Below are 15,573 nucleotides of genomic sequence, written 5' to 3'. Positions count from 1 at the left end.
AGCAATCATGAAAATATCTTCATATGAACTTCAGCTAGTGACAGATCATCATTTGTTCTATACTCATGAAAGGTAATATGATTCAGAAGAACTCTGGATTTTGTTTTGTTTTGTAGGGATGTGTTTTGGGGTCTGCTCATTAGCCTAACCAACTGAGGCTCAACTCATATTAAATACCACCAGCAGGGTAAAGATATTTTTGTCTTACCTCCACAGAATCTTACTGAAAACAGGTGATATAGCATACAGGTCCAGAATTGAAGACACAGTGCCTGGATTTAAATATAAGCTCCTATGAATTCTAGCTGTGTAACGTGTCTAAACTAAATGGGAAAAAAATAGTAACACCTACATGAAATTTTCACAAGGCTTCAAGAAAAAGAGTCATAGCAGACATTCTGCTGGACCCAGTTAAGGCACAAACATCTGCCTTCCACTCCCTGGAGAAGCCTGGGAATCAAGGTCCTATGGGACAAATTCTGACTAATCCAAGACAGGAGATGAAAAAGAGCAAGCATAGAAAAGTATTCTACTTTTCTACTCTTAGAAGACATCTCTGAGACACAGTGGTTCCATGTGGTCTGTGTAGAAGGCATCCTACTGAGTCTGAGAAACCCACTGGGTTTTCTTATAAAGCTGCAGACACTTTGTCTTTCCTCTACTTCTTGGTCTCACTTCCTTCTCTCTTCCATTCACACTGGTCTCAGGTTGTACTCCTTTTTCTTTCTTTAAGATTCTTAACTTATTGGGCTACTGGGTGGCTCAGTTGGTTAGGCGACTGCCTTCGGCTCAGGTCATGATCCTGGAGTCCCGGTATCAAGTCCCGCATCGGGCTACTTGCTCAGCAGGGAGTCTGCTTCTCCCTCTCCCGCTCCCCCCTCTTGTGCTCTTTCTCTCTCTCACTCTCTCTCTCAAATAAATAAATAAAATCTTTAAAAAAAAATTCTTAACTTATTTATTTGAGAGAGAGAGAGTGCATGAGAGAGCACGAGTGGGGTGGAGGAGGGGCAGAGGGAGAGGGAGACTCCCCACTGAGCAGGGAGCCTAACACAGGGCTCCTCAATCCCAGGACCCTGGGATCATGACCTGAGCCAAAGGCAGACACTTAACCAATTGAGCCATCCGGGTTCCCCTGAGGTTGTACTCCCAATGAAGCCTCAGCACAGAAGCTTTTTTTGGGGTTTTATCTTCTCTGAAACTTAGACCAAGAAAGATTCTGATTTTTAGAAAAGAACAATAAATCTTTGACAAGAATTTATGAGAGAGAGAGAGAGAGAGAAGACATGATTACTCGTATCAGAAAGGCAGTAAGGACTTCACAAAAGACCCTGCACACATTAAAAAAAAAAAAAAAAAAAAAAGGAAAAAAAAAAAAAAACTAAAAATTAAAAAAAAAAAAAAAAAAAACAAGGGAAAAGTACTAATAACTTGATATTCATAAACAAAGTTTAAAGTTGTTCAACAATTTGGTTGAAATGGAAGAATTTCCTGAAAGAAAAGACAAAGCTCACCCAAAAAGAAATAGGTGCCCTGAAGTGTCCCATATCTATTAAATAAATGGAATTCATAGTTAAAATCCTTTCATGAGAAGAAACTCCGGGGCCAGGTGACATCACTGGTAAATTATACCAGGTGTTTAAGGAAGAAATCATATCAATTTTGGTTGGGTTCTCAAGACAATAGAAGAATAGATAACACTTTTCCAGTTCATTTTATGATGCCAATATCACACTGATGTCAAAACCAAAGCCATTCAAAGAGAAGGAAACAAAAATACCTTCCATGAAGTTAGCCACAAAAATCTTCATCAAAATGTTGGGAAATTGAATTCTGTGCATTCTGACCAACCTGGGTTTATCTCAGGAATGCAAGGCTATTTCCAAATTCAAAAAATTAATCAACATAATACATATATAAACAGAAAAGAGAAGGAAAAAATGCAATATGATCATCTCAAAAGATGAAGAAAAAGTATTAGGGAAAACTCAATAGCATTTCTGATTAAAAAAAGAAAACCTATCGGGGCGCCTGGGTGGCTCAGTTGGTTAAGCGACTGCCTTCGGCTCAGGTCATGATCCTGGAGTCCCGGGATCGAGTCCCGCATCGGGCTCCCTGCTCGGCAGGGAGTCTGCTTCTCCCTCTGACCCTCCCCCCTCTTATGCTCGCTCTATCTCATTCTCTCTCTCAAATAAATAAATAAAATCTTTAAAAAAAAAAAAAAAAGAAAAAAAAAGAAAACCTATCAGCAAAATAAGAAAAGGAATTCAATTAAACCAATAATGAGTATCTATAAGAAGCCTATTATTCAAGAATAATTAATTATGAATGATTGAGTGCGTTTCCTATAAGATAGTACACAAGGCAAGGATGTCCAGTATTACCACTCCTATTTAGAATTGCTATGTAAAATACAGGACATTCCATTAAATTTGTATTTCTGAAATTATATATTTAGTATAAGTGTGTCCAATACAATATTTTGCACATACTTGCACTAGAGAAATTATTTGTTATTCATCTGAAATTTAAATTTAACTGAATGCCATAGATATATATATATACGTATATATAAATATATATATGTAAATATATACATATACATATATAATAAATATAGCAACTCTACTCCAATTAATCACTGTACTAAAGATTCTGGAGACTCAAATAGGGCAAGAAATAGAATAGAAGCCATACAAATTGGGAAGGACTGAACAAAATTGTCTGTATTCACAGATGACATTATTATATTTGTAGAAATGCCAAAAATTTTCAAAGGAAAAAAAACAACTAGAAATGATAAATTAGTTTAGCAGGGTCACTGAATATAAGATGACTACATAAAAAATCAATTGAATTTCTATATGGCAGCAATAAAAATTGGAAATTAAAATTTTTTAAAGTAACAGACATAACAACACAAAAATGGAATATTTAAATATACATCTATCCAGATACAGGAAGGATATAGTGAAAAGTACAAAACACACATGAAAAAAAAGCAAACACCTCAATACCTCAAGATATAACATGTTAATTGTTGGATGACTCAATGTTATTAAGATCTCAGTTTTCCCCATACTGATCTATAGATTCACTACAGTACCAAACAAAATCCCAGAAGGGTTCCTTTTTTAAGAAATTGACAAGCTAATTTTAAAATTTATATGGAAGGGAAAATGAAGTAGAATAGCCAAATCAATTTTGAAAAAGAACAAGTTGGGGAAACTCATGTTACCTGATTTCCCATTTACTATCAAGCCATGTAATCAAGGCAGTGTGATATTGGGGGAAAGAATGATACACATGACAGAGTCCAGAAAATGGCCCACACTAAAGGTAAATTGATTTTTGACAAAAGTGTTAAAGTAATTACATGGAAAAAAAAGAGTCTTTTCAACAAAAGAAGCTGGAACAAGGGATATCCAAATGCAAGAGAAAGAAGAATTTCTTCCTATTCCTGCATCACATACAACAGTAAACTCAAAAAGAAACATACGGCCAAATATAAAGCCTAAAACTATAGAACATCTGAAAGAAAACATAGGAAAAGATAGTTTTTCACCTTGAAAGAGGAAAATGTTCTTAGATAGACACCAAACCATGATCAATAAAAGAAAAAATAATTGATCATTGGACCTCATCAAACTTAAAACTTACTGCTCTTGGAAAGACACTGTTAATAAAATGAAAAGGTATTCCTCAACACAGTGAAAAAGTATTTGCCAAAACACATCTGTATGTATATTCAGAATACATATAGACTACTCAAATATCAAAAATAGGAGATCAAATAACCTGGTAAAAAGAATGGTCCAATGACTTGAACAAATGTTTAACCAAGTAAGAGATGTGGATAGCAAATAAACACATGAAAAAAATTAAAAAACCTCAACACCGGAGAGGAGCAAGATGGCAGAGGAGTAGGAGACCTAAATTTCGTCTGGTCCCAGGAATTCAGCTGGTTAGGGATGAAACCATTCTGAACACCTACGTACTCAACAGGATATCGAAGAAAAGAATAGCAACAACTCTCTGAACAGAAAAGCGACCACTTTCTGGAAGGTAGAACGTGCGGAGAAGTGAATCCAGGCGATATTTGGGAGGATAGACGGCGGGGGAGGGGGCCTCCATCGGCTGCTTCTGGCAAGTGATAGAGCTGCAGAGCACAAAATCGGAACTTTTAGAAGTCGGCTCCGTTGAGGGACGTTGCTCCAGTGGCTAAGCGGGGAGTGGAACCCTCGCGGGACAGTGTGGTCTCAGGACCCTCGGGGTCACAGGAAGACCGGGGGTGCCTGAGTGCGGCAGAGCTCCCAGGTATTAGAGCAGGGAAGCCGGCTGCAGAGATGGAGCCAAGGTGCGGGCTCTCGGCTCGGGGTTGTCATAAACCGTGATCCGCGGCACAGTCGGGCCACTGCTCCTCCAGCAGGGACCCAACAAGTGGCAGATCTGGGGAGACTCCCCTTCCTCCCCTGAGAGGAGCGGCACAGGAGCGCACCACAGAGATCTGCTGGGTTTGGAGACTCCACACGGGGTCAGCTGCCAGAGATAGAAATGCTCAGTCACAGGCTGGGTGAGCATGGAGTGCAGCCAGAGACCTGGCAGACGGGAGGGACTGACTGCTTTTCTCTGGGGGCACACTGAGGAGCGGGGCCCCGAGTTCTCGGCTCCTCCGGGGCAGAGATTGAGAGGCTGCCATTTTCACTCTTGTCCTCCAAAGCTGTATGGAAAGATTGCAGGGAACAAAAGCCCCGGAGAGCAAACCCAAGCAGATTACTTAGCCCAGACCAGGCAAGGGCAGGGCAATTCCGCCTCCAGCAAAGACATTTGGGAACCACGGCAACAGGTCCCTCCCCCAGAAGATCAGCGAGAACAGCCAGCCAAGACCAAGTTTACCCATCAATGAGAATGGCAGAACTCCAGCACTAGGGGAATAATGCACTTAGAATCCATGGCTTTTTTACCAATATTCTGTAGTCTTTCAAAGTTAATTTTTTTTTTTTTACTTTCTTTTTCTTTTCTTTTTTTTTTTTTTTGGTTTTTTCGTTTTCCCTTTTTCAACCAACATCTTATCGATCTCTTTTTTAAAAAACATTTTTATTATTCATTTTTAGAGTCATATTCTATCCCTTCATAGTAGTTACCCTTATTTTTGGTATATATATATATATATAATTGTTCTCTCTTTAAAATTTTGGGATACAATTTCTTCTAACAAACCAAAATAGACCCTAAATCTCTAGTGTATGGCTTTTTTCTAGTCTCCTACCTGATCAAATTCTGTCCCTTTTTAATTTTTTTAAAGACTCTTCTTTCTTTTTTCAACCAACTTCTTATCAATTCCTTTTATAAAATCTCTTATAATTTTCAACTTTACAGTCATATTCCATCCCTTCATCATATTTACCCTTAGTTTTGTACATATATAAGTTTTTTTTTCTTTAAAATTTTTGGAGGCACTCTCTTCTAACAGACAAAATACACCCAAAATCTAGTGTGTGACACTGATCTATACACCAGCCTGATCATATTGGATATATTCTGTTTTTTATGCTTGTTTGTTGTTAGTTTTTTTTTTTAATATTTTTCATTTTTTTTTTCTTTCTTTCTTTTATCTTTCTTTCCCTTTCTTTTCCCCCGGTTCAGGTCTCTTCTGATTTGTTTAGTGTATATTTTTCTCGGGTTGTTGTTACCCTGTTACCATTTTGTTCTCTCATTCATCTATTCTCCTCTGGACAAAATGACAAGATGGAAAAAATCACCTCAACAAAAACAACAAGAGGCAGTACCGACTGCCAGGGACCTAATCAATATGGACATTAGTAAGATGTCAGAACTAGAGTTCAGAATGACGATTTTAAAGAAACTAGCTGGGCTTGAAAAAAGCATGGAAGATATTAAAGAAACTCTTTATGGAGAAATAAAAGTACTAAAATCTAACCAAGTCGAAATCAAAAAGGCTATTAATGAGGTGTAATTAAAAATGGAGGCTCTAACTGCTAGGATAAATGAGGCAGAAGAGAGAATCAGTGAAATAAAAGACCAAATGATGGAAAATAAAGAAGCTGAGAAAAAGAGAGATAAACAACTACTGGATCACAAGGGCAGAATTCGAGAGATAAGTGATATCATAAGACAAAAAAATATTAGAATAATTGGGATCCCAGAAGGAGAAGAAAGAGAGAGAGGGGCAGAAGGTATATTGGAGCAAATTATAGCAGAGAACTTCCCTAATTTGGGGAAGGAAACAGGTATCAAAATCCAGGAGGCACAGAGAACCCCCCTCAAAATCAATAAAAACAGGTCAACCACCCAACATCTAATAGTAAAACTTACAAGTCTCAGAGACAAAGAGAAAATCCTGAAACCAGCTCAGGAGAAGAGATATGTAACCTACAATGGTAGAAATATTAGATTGGCAACAGACCTATCCACAGAGACCTGGCAGGCCAGAAAGGAGTGGCATGATATTCAGAGCACTAAATGAGAAAAATATGCAGCCAAGAATACTATATCCAGCTAGGCTTTCTTTGAAAATAGAAGGAGATATAAAAAATTCCAGGAAAAACAAAAACTAAAGGAAGTTGCAAACATGAAACCAGCCCTACAAGAATATTGAAAGGGCGGGGCGCCTGGGTGGCTCAGTCGTTAAGCGTCTGCCTTCGGCTCAGGTCATGATCCCAGGGTCCTGGGATCGAGCCCCGCATCGGGCTCCATGCTCAGCGGGAAGCCTGCTTCTCCCTCTCCCACTCCCCCTGCTTGTGTTCTGCTGTTGCTATCTCTCTCTGTCAAATAAATAAATAAAATCTTAAAAAAAAAAAAAAAGAATATTGAAAGGGGTCCTCTAAGGAAAGAGAGAGCCTAAAAGCAACATAGACCAGAAAGGAACATAGACAATATACAGTAACAGTCACCTTACAGGCAATACAATGGCACTAAATTCATATCTTTCAATAGTTACCCCTGAATGTAAATGGACTAAATGCCCCAATCAAAAGATGCAGGGTATCAGATTGGATAAAAAAACAAGACCCATCGATATGCTGTCTGCAAGAGACTCATTTTAGACCCAAAGACACCCCCAGATTAAAAGTGAGGGGGTGGAAAACCATTTACCATGCTAATGGACACCAACAGAAAGCTGGGGTGGCAATCCTTATAACAGACAAATTAGATTTTAAACCAAAGACTATAATAGGAGATGAGGAAGGACACTATACCCTATTTAAAGGGTCTATCCAACAAGAAGATCTAACAATTGTAAATATCTATGTCCCTAACATTGGAGCAGCCAATAATATAAGCCAATTAATAACAAAAGCAAAGGAACACATTGACAACAATACAATAGTAGTGGGGGACTTTAACACCTCCCTTACTGAAATGGACAGATCATCTAAGAAAAAGATCAACAAGGAAATAAAGACTTTAAATGACACACTGGACCAAATGGACTTCACAGATATATTCAGAACATTCCATCCCAAAGCAACAGAATGAACATTCTACTCGAGTGCCCATGGAACATTCTCCAGAATCGATCACATCCTAGGTCACAAATCAGGTCTCAACCGGTACCAAAAGATTGGGATCATTCCCTGCCTATTTTCAGACCACAATGCTTTGAAACTAGAACTCAATCACAAGAGAAAAGTCGGAAAGAACTCAAATACATGGAGGCTAAAGAGCATCCTACTAAAGAATGAAGGGTCGGGCGCCTGGGTGGCTCAGTTGGTTAAGCGACTGCCTTCGGCTCAGGTCATGATCCCGGAGTCCTGGGATCGAGTCCCACATCAGGCTCCCGGCTCAGCGGGGAGCCTGCTTCTCTCTCAGACCCTCTTCCCTCTCATGCTGTTTCTCTCTCTCTCTTTCTCTCAAATAAATAAATAAATAAAATCTTAAAAAAAAAAAAAAAGAATGAAAGGGTCAACCAGGAAATTAAAGAAGAATTTTAAAAATTCATGGAAACCAATGAAAATGAAAACACAACCGTTCAAAATCTTTGGGATGCAGCAAAGGCAGTCCTAAGAGGGAAGTATATAGCAATACAAGCCTTTCTCAAGAAACAAGAAAGTTCTCAAATACAAAACCTAACCCTACACCTAAAGGAGCTGGAGAAAGAACAGCAAAGCCTACAGCCAGCAGGAGAAGAGAAATAATAAAGATCAGAGCAGAAATCAATGAAATAGAAACCAAAAGAACAGTAGAACAGATCAACCAAACTAGGAGCTGGTTCTTTGAAAGAATTAACAAGATTGATAAACCCCTGGCCAGACTTATCACAAAGAAAAGAGAAATGACCCAAATCAACAAAATCATGAATGGAAGAGGAGAGATCACAACCAACACCAAAGCAATACAAACAATTATAAGAACATATTATGAGCAACTATATACCAGCAAATTAGATAATCTGGAAGAAATGGATGCATTCCTAGAGATGTATCAACTACCAAAACTGAACCAGGAAGAAATAGAAAACCTGAAAGACCCATAACCACTAAGGAAATTGAAGCAGTCATCAAAAATCTCCCAAAAAACAAAAGCCCAGGGCCAGATGGCTTCCCAGGGGAATTCTACCAAACATTTCAAGAAGAATTAATACCTATTCTTCTGAAACTGTTCCAAAAAATAGAAATGGAAGGAAAACTTCCAAACTCATTTTATGAGGCCACCATTACCTTGATCCCCAAACCAGACAAAGACCCCATCAAAAAGGAGAATTACAGATTAATATCCCTGATGAACATGGATGCAAAAATTCTCACCAAAATGCTAGCCAATAGGATCCAACAGTACATTAAAAGAATTATTCACCATGACCAAGTGGGATTTATCCCTGAGCTGCAAGGTTGGTTCAACATCCACAAATCAATCAATGTGACACAATACATTAATAAAAGTAATAACAAGAACCATATGATCCTCTCAATAGATGCAGAAAAAGCATTTGACAAAGTACAGCATCCTTTCTTGATCAAAACTCTTCATAGTATAGGGATAGAGAGTACATACCTCAATATCATAAAAGCCATCTATGAAAAACCCACAGAGAATATCATTCTCAAGGGGGAAAAGCTGAGAGCTTTCCCCCTAAGGTCAGGAACGAGGCAGGGATGTCCACTCTCACCACTGCTATTCAACATAGTATTAGAAGTCCTAGCCACAGCAATCAGACAACAAAAAGAAATCAAAGGCATCCAAATTGGCAAGGAAGAAGTCAAACTCTCACTCTTTGCAGATGATATGATACTTTATGTGGAAAACCCAAAAGACTCCACCCCAAACTGCTAGAACTCATACAGTAATTCAGTAAGGTGGCAGGATATAAAATGAATGCACAGAAATCAGTGGCATTCCTATACACCAACAAGACAGAAGAAAGAGAAATTAAGGAGTCGATCCCATTTACAATTGCACCCAAAACCATAAGATACCTAGGAATAAATCTAACCAAAGAGGCAAAGGATATGTACTCTGAAAACTATAAAATCCTCATGAAAGAAATTGAGGAAGACACAAAGAAATGGAAAAACGTTCATGGATTGGAAGAACAAATATTGTGAAGATGTCAATGCTACCTAGAGCATTCTACACATTCAATGCAATCCCCATCAAAATACCATCCACTTTTTTCAAAGAAATGGAACAAATCATCCTAAAATTTGTATGGAACCAGAAAAGACCCCGCATAGCCAGAGGAATGTTGAAAAAGAAAAGCAAAGCTGGCGGCATCACAATTCGGGACTTCCAGCTCTATTACAAAGGTGTCATCATCAAGACAGCACGGTACTGGCACAAAAACAGACACATAGATCAATGGAACAGAATAGAGAGCCCAGAAATGGACCCTCAACTCTATGGTCAACTCATCTTCGACAAAGCAGGAAAGAATGTCCAGTGGAAAAAAGACAGTCTCTTCAACAAATGGTGTTGGGAAAATTGGACAGCCACATGCAGAAGAATGAAACTGGACCATTTCCTTACACCACACATAAAAATAGACTCCAAATGGATGGAAGACCTCAATGTGAGATAGGAGTCCATCAAAATCCTAAAGGAGAACACAGTCAGCAACCTCTTTGACCTCAGCCACAGCAACTTCTTCCTAGAAACATCGCCAAAGGCAAGGGAAGCAAGGGCAAAAATGAACTATTGGGACTTCATCAAGATTAAAGCTTTTACACAGCAAAGGAAACAGTCAACAAAACCAAAAGACAACTGACAGAATGGGAGAAGATATTTGCAAAAGACATACCAGATACAGGGCTAGTATCCAAAATCTATAAAGAACTTATCAAACTCAACACCCAAAGAACAAATGATCCAATCAAGAAATGGGCAGAAGACATGAACAGACATTTTTCCAAAGAAGACATCCAAATGGCCAACAGACTCATGAAAAAGTGCTCAATATCGCTCGGCATCAGGGAAATCCAAATCAAAACCTCAATGAGATACCACCTCACACCAGTCAGAATGGCTAAAATTAACAAGTCAGGAAACGACAGATGTTGGCGGGGATGCAAAGAAAGGGGAACCCTCCCACACTATTGGTGGGAATGCAAGCTCGTGCAACCACTCTGGAAAACAGTATGGAGGTTCCTCAGAAAGTTGAAAATAGAGCTATCCTACAACCCAGCAATTGCACTCCTGGGTATTTATTCCAAAGATACAAATATAGGGATCTGAAGGGGTACGTGCACCCCGATGTTTATAGCAGCAATGTTCATAATAGCCAAACTATGGAAAGAGCCAAGATGTCCCTCAACAGATGAATGGATAAAGATGTGAGATATATATACAATGGAATATTATGCAGCCATCAAAAGGAATGAAATCTTGCCATTTGCAATGACGTGGATGGAACTGGAGGATATTATGCTGAGCAAAATAAGTCAATCAGAGAAAGACATGTATCATATGATCTCATTGATATGAGGAATTCTTAATCTCAGGAACCAAACTGAGGGTTGCTGGAGTGGGGGGTGGGGTGGGAGGGATGGGGTGGCTGGGTGATAGACTTTTGGGTGGATATGTGCTATGGTGAGCACTGTGAATTGTGCAAGACTGTTGAATCACAGATCTGTACCTATGAAACAAATAATGCAATATATGTCAAGAAAAAAAAGAAGGTAGCAGGAGGAGAAGAATGAAGGGGGGGATATCGGAGGGGAGATGAACCATGAGAGACTATGGACTCTGAGAGACAAACTGAGGGTTCTAGAGGGGTGGGGGTGGGGGGATGGGTTAGTCTGGTGATGGGTATTAAAGAGGGCACGTACTGAATGGAGCACTGGGTGTTATACACAAACAATGAATCATGGAGCACTACATCAAAAACTAATGATGTAATGTATGTTGATTGACATAACATAATAAAAAAAAAAACCTCAACACCATTATTCATTAGGGAAATGCAAATTAAAACTATGAGTTATCACTCCACACTCTTAGAAAGGATTTTTTTTTTTTCAACTGATAATCGCAAGTGCTGATGAGAATATGAAACAATTAGAGCCTATACATCATTAGTGGTTCGACCACTCTGGAAAGAGCTTGGCAGTTTTGTATGAGGTTAAACATACATTCAGCATGCAGTCAGCAACCTCATCCCCAGGTATATACCAAAGAAAAATAAAAGTTCATATTGGTACAGAAAACTGTATGCAAATGTTTTGAGGGCTTTATTAATAAATCATCAAGAACTGGAAATAACCCAAATGTCCTTTAATTAATGAATGGGGTGGGGCGCCTGGGTGGCTCAGTTGGTTATGCACCTGACTTGGTTTTGGCTCAGGTCATGATCTCATGGTTGTGAGATCCAGTCCCATGTGGGGCTCAGCCCTCAGGCAGAGTCTACTTGGGATTCTCTCTCTCCCTCGGTCACTCCCACTCATGCTGTCTCTCTGTCTCTCTCTGAAATAAATAAATAAATATTTTTTAAAAAATTAATGAGTGGGGTAAAGTTGTTACATTCCTGCAATGAAATAATTCAGCATTAGAGAGGAACAGATTACTAATACACAAAGCAATATGGATATATTGTGAATGTAATATGCTAAGTAAAACAAAAAAAAAGACTTGTCCCATTCATATGACATTCTGGAAAAAGGAAAACTGTAGACAAGTAAAAAGTCTAGTGGTTGCGAAGATCTTGGGGCTTACCTATAAAGGAGCACTTGAGAACTTTTAGTGTGCTTGAATGATTCAGTACCTTTTTCTGTGTGCAGTGCTGGTTATACAATGTTACATTTTTCCAAATTCCAAATTCACAGACCAGTAAGCTAAAATGGTTGACTTTTTCTTCATGTAAATTATACCACAATAAAATAAAAGTGAACTGGTAGAAATTAGAAATGATTCAGAGGGTAAGAGTAATACCATTCTAGAGATGAAAGGTAAATTTTAGTAAAATAAATAAATAAATAAAATTGACTAGACTATGGGATTGTGGAGGCAGTTTTAAGGAAATTATACAAAATAAAGTGAAATAAATAATGGCATACAAAGATTATGATGACTGAACATTAGATAGATACAACATGCAAAACTTGGTGTTTCTGATGAATAAAACCGAAGAGAGAACAGACAAAATTATTTATTCAAATATATTAGAAAAAAACGTTTTTTGAATTCCCAGTATGACTCTATTACCCAAAGACAGTTTTCTTTTTCTGTTTGAGAAAACCCGGTGAAGTCAGTTAATTTCAAACCCATGCAATGGAGAATTAAGCAGAAAAATAAATCACCTTGACTGGCCAACATTATCTCAACCTAGGCTTCTCCACAACCAAGGTCATTTCCTGTACACAGTAGGTCAATGTCAACAAATATCTGAGCAAAGAATGTACTAAGAATTTTATAAGGAGGTAAATTTTTCTTTAAGTTCAGAACTGTCATACTGACACCAATAATCCTTTATGGAGAAAGATGATATTCAACAAGCCCAGAGATGAAATCAAATAAAGAACTAAACACTGGTAACTCTATGGCAAGTGCTAGAAATGAACGTGGACTTGGTTAAAAGCACTAACACTCTGGATGCACAACATACTATTATTATTAAAAATTTTGAAAATCTAGGGGTGTCTGGGTGGCTCAGTTGGTTAAGCATCTGCCTTTGGCTCAAGTCAAGATCCCGGGGTCCTGGGATCAAGCCCCTAGTCCTGCTCAGCAGGGCGTCTGCTTCTCCCTCTCCCTTTGCCCCTCCCCACTGCTAGTGCTCACTCTCTCTCTCTCTGTGTCAAATAAATAAAATCTTCAAAAAAATATGTTGACAATCTAAAAATAAATCCATGACTAGCAAAAATCAGAAAATACGAGACCAGATTGTATAAGAAAAAGTACCTGAATTTTTTTTTTTTAAGATTTCATTTATTTATTTGACAGAGAGAGATAGCAAGAGCAGGAACACAAGCAGGGAGTGGGAGAGGGAGAAGCAGGCCTCCCGCTGAGCAGGGAGCCCAAGCTGGGGCTTGATCCCAGCACCCTGGGATCATGACCTGAGCAGAAGGCAGACACTTAACAACTGAGCCACCCAGGCGCCCCAAAAGTAACTGAATTTATTACTTCATCTTTACTCTCCCTTCATTGCAGGTAGAAAGTAAATACTGCTAACGCTGAAACAGTTAATTACTGAACAGAAGCAAAGCAGCACTAACCACCAGCCCCCTCTCCAATTTTTAAATTTTATTTTAGAAGTATCCTTTACAAATTTCTGAGGTAAATAAACATCTACTTGTTATTCAACAACTAGTCCAAATTTATTTTCATTCTTTTTTCTGTTATTCAAATAAAATAAAATTTAGTATTAGGTTCTGTTTTTGTAATTTTTTCTGTCTACGTATGATTCCACCTATCTATTCATTTATCATTCTATTTATATAAATGAAGAGAGAGATATCTAAAATGATCTGGAATAAATATTAGAGCATTCAATCTCTGAGTAGCAGGGAATAGGGTTATTTCTTGGTTTATTGTTTGAATTATTCTGCATTGCTTAAATTTTTGGTAATGAGCCTAATTTTTTATAAAAAGAATATTCTATGTGTAAAAATTATAGAAAGTATTTGTCTTTGTATAATATGGAGTTTAAATGAGATGTTATGTCAAGGGATAATGTAAGACATCTTTATTATTTTGCTTTTGCTTTCTTAGGCTGGCCTGTTTCTGATTACTATTATTACAATGATTATGCCAGATAATAGAATAAGGCACTAATATCTGGCAAAGAGTTTTGTTTCCGTGTGCCAAAACTTAGGGGTTATTAATGATAGCCTGGAGTGCATTGCTGAGAATGCTGGCAACACAGTCTTTGGGCTTAGAAAGAAAGAGCGCCTTTATCAATTACACCATTTGTCCTAACTAGGAGAGATAATATGCCTGGATTTATTTTAGAAAGATAATATGTGTGGGCGCCTGGGTGGCTCAGTCGTTAAGCGTCTGCCTCAGCTCAGGTCATGATCCCAGGGTCCTGGGACCAAGTCCCACATCGGGCTCCCTCCTCGAGGGGAAGCCTGCTTCTCCCTCTCCCACTCCTGCTGCTTGCGTTCCTGCTCTCGCTATCTCTGTCTCTGTCAAATAAATAAATAAAATCTTAAAAAAAAAAAAAAAGAAAGATAACATGCGTGTGTTATGTTAGGGTCGAATTTATAAAATCACTAAGTTTTTGAAAGAATAGGTTATTCAGCGAGGGATACTATACCCATATCAATATAGCTCATAACAGCTTTCAGGTCAATGAAGGACCATTAGAGAGGAAACCTGCATCACCTTATATGATACTTACACGGTCATGAACTGACTATTAGTAAAATGGACATTAAAGATGCTGGTGTCTCAGAAGAAAGTGAGGAACACGTTCCTGGAAACCAAAAGAAGGGAGGTCCTTGTTATATAGTGGCAGAAATTTTAACAGAATTTTGTCCTGCAGTTACCTAGAAAGCACAACTTGTGAAAAGATGAACCTGGATAATCAGCTGAGGAGACTCCCAAGAAAAATGTTGCAAGCTTTTCTGGCATCTTCATTCTGCTGATAGTAACATGGGCAAGGAGAGAGAGAAATTGAGTGAAAAAACTTTTAAACAAAAAGGAACCAGGACTTGATTATTTGGGAACTTACTGGCCAATCCAGATGGCAAGAGACAATGAAATTAAGAGATTAATTCAAAAACTGTGGCGTAGTGTAAAAAACTAAGTTTGTGGCTGGACAGTGTTTTACAAAAACCCCAGAGACATCAAAAGACCAGCAACTTGAGCCACACAAAAAGCTCTTTGAAGAGATTAAGGACACGCCTCAGAGATCCTCTTCATCAAAGCAGAGCATCTGTAGCAAGCTTTAGGGTGTAGACTCTTAGCCATGTCAGCAGAGACCAAAGATAGAGAAAGCATTATCTCAGAAAGATTTGTGGACATGGCTTCTGTCTTATGGAGGGAACCCCTGTGAAATTCACATAAAGCTCACAAGGCTCATGAAAATTTTACATCAGCACTTGCTTGGACAGAAAGGGGACAGAAATGAAGGAAGGTTGTCAGACCCTCAAAATTCTACTGCAGGAAGCAGGCTAATGAAAA

The sequence above is a fragment of the Neomonachus schauinslandi genome, chromosome 10, assembly GCF_002201575.2.
Source record: "Neomonachus schauinslandi chromosome 10, ASM220157v2, whole genome shotgun sequence".
NCBI lineage: Eukaryota > Metazoa > Chordata > Mammalia > Carnivora > Phocidae > Neomonachus > Neomonachus schauinslandi.
This window is presented reverse-complemented; position numbering follows the sequence as displayed.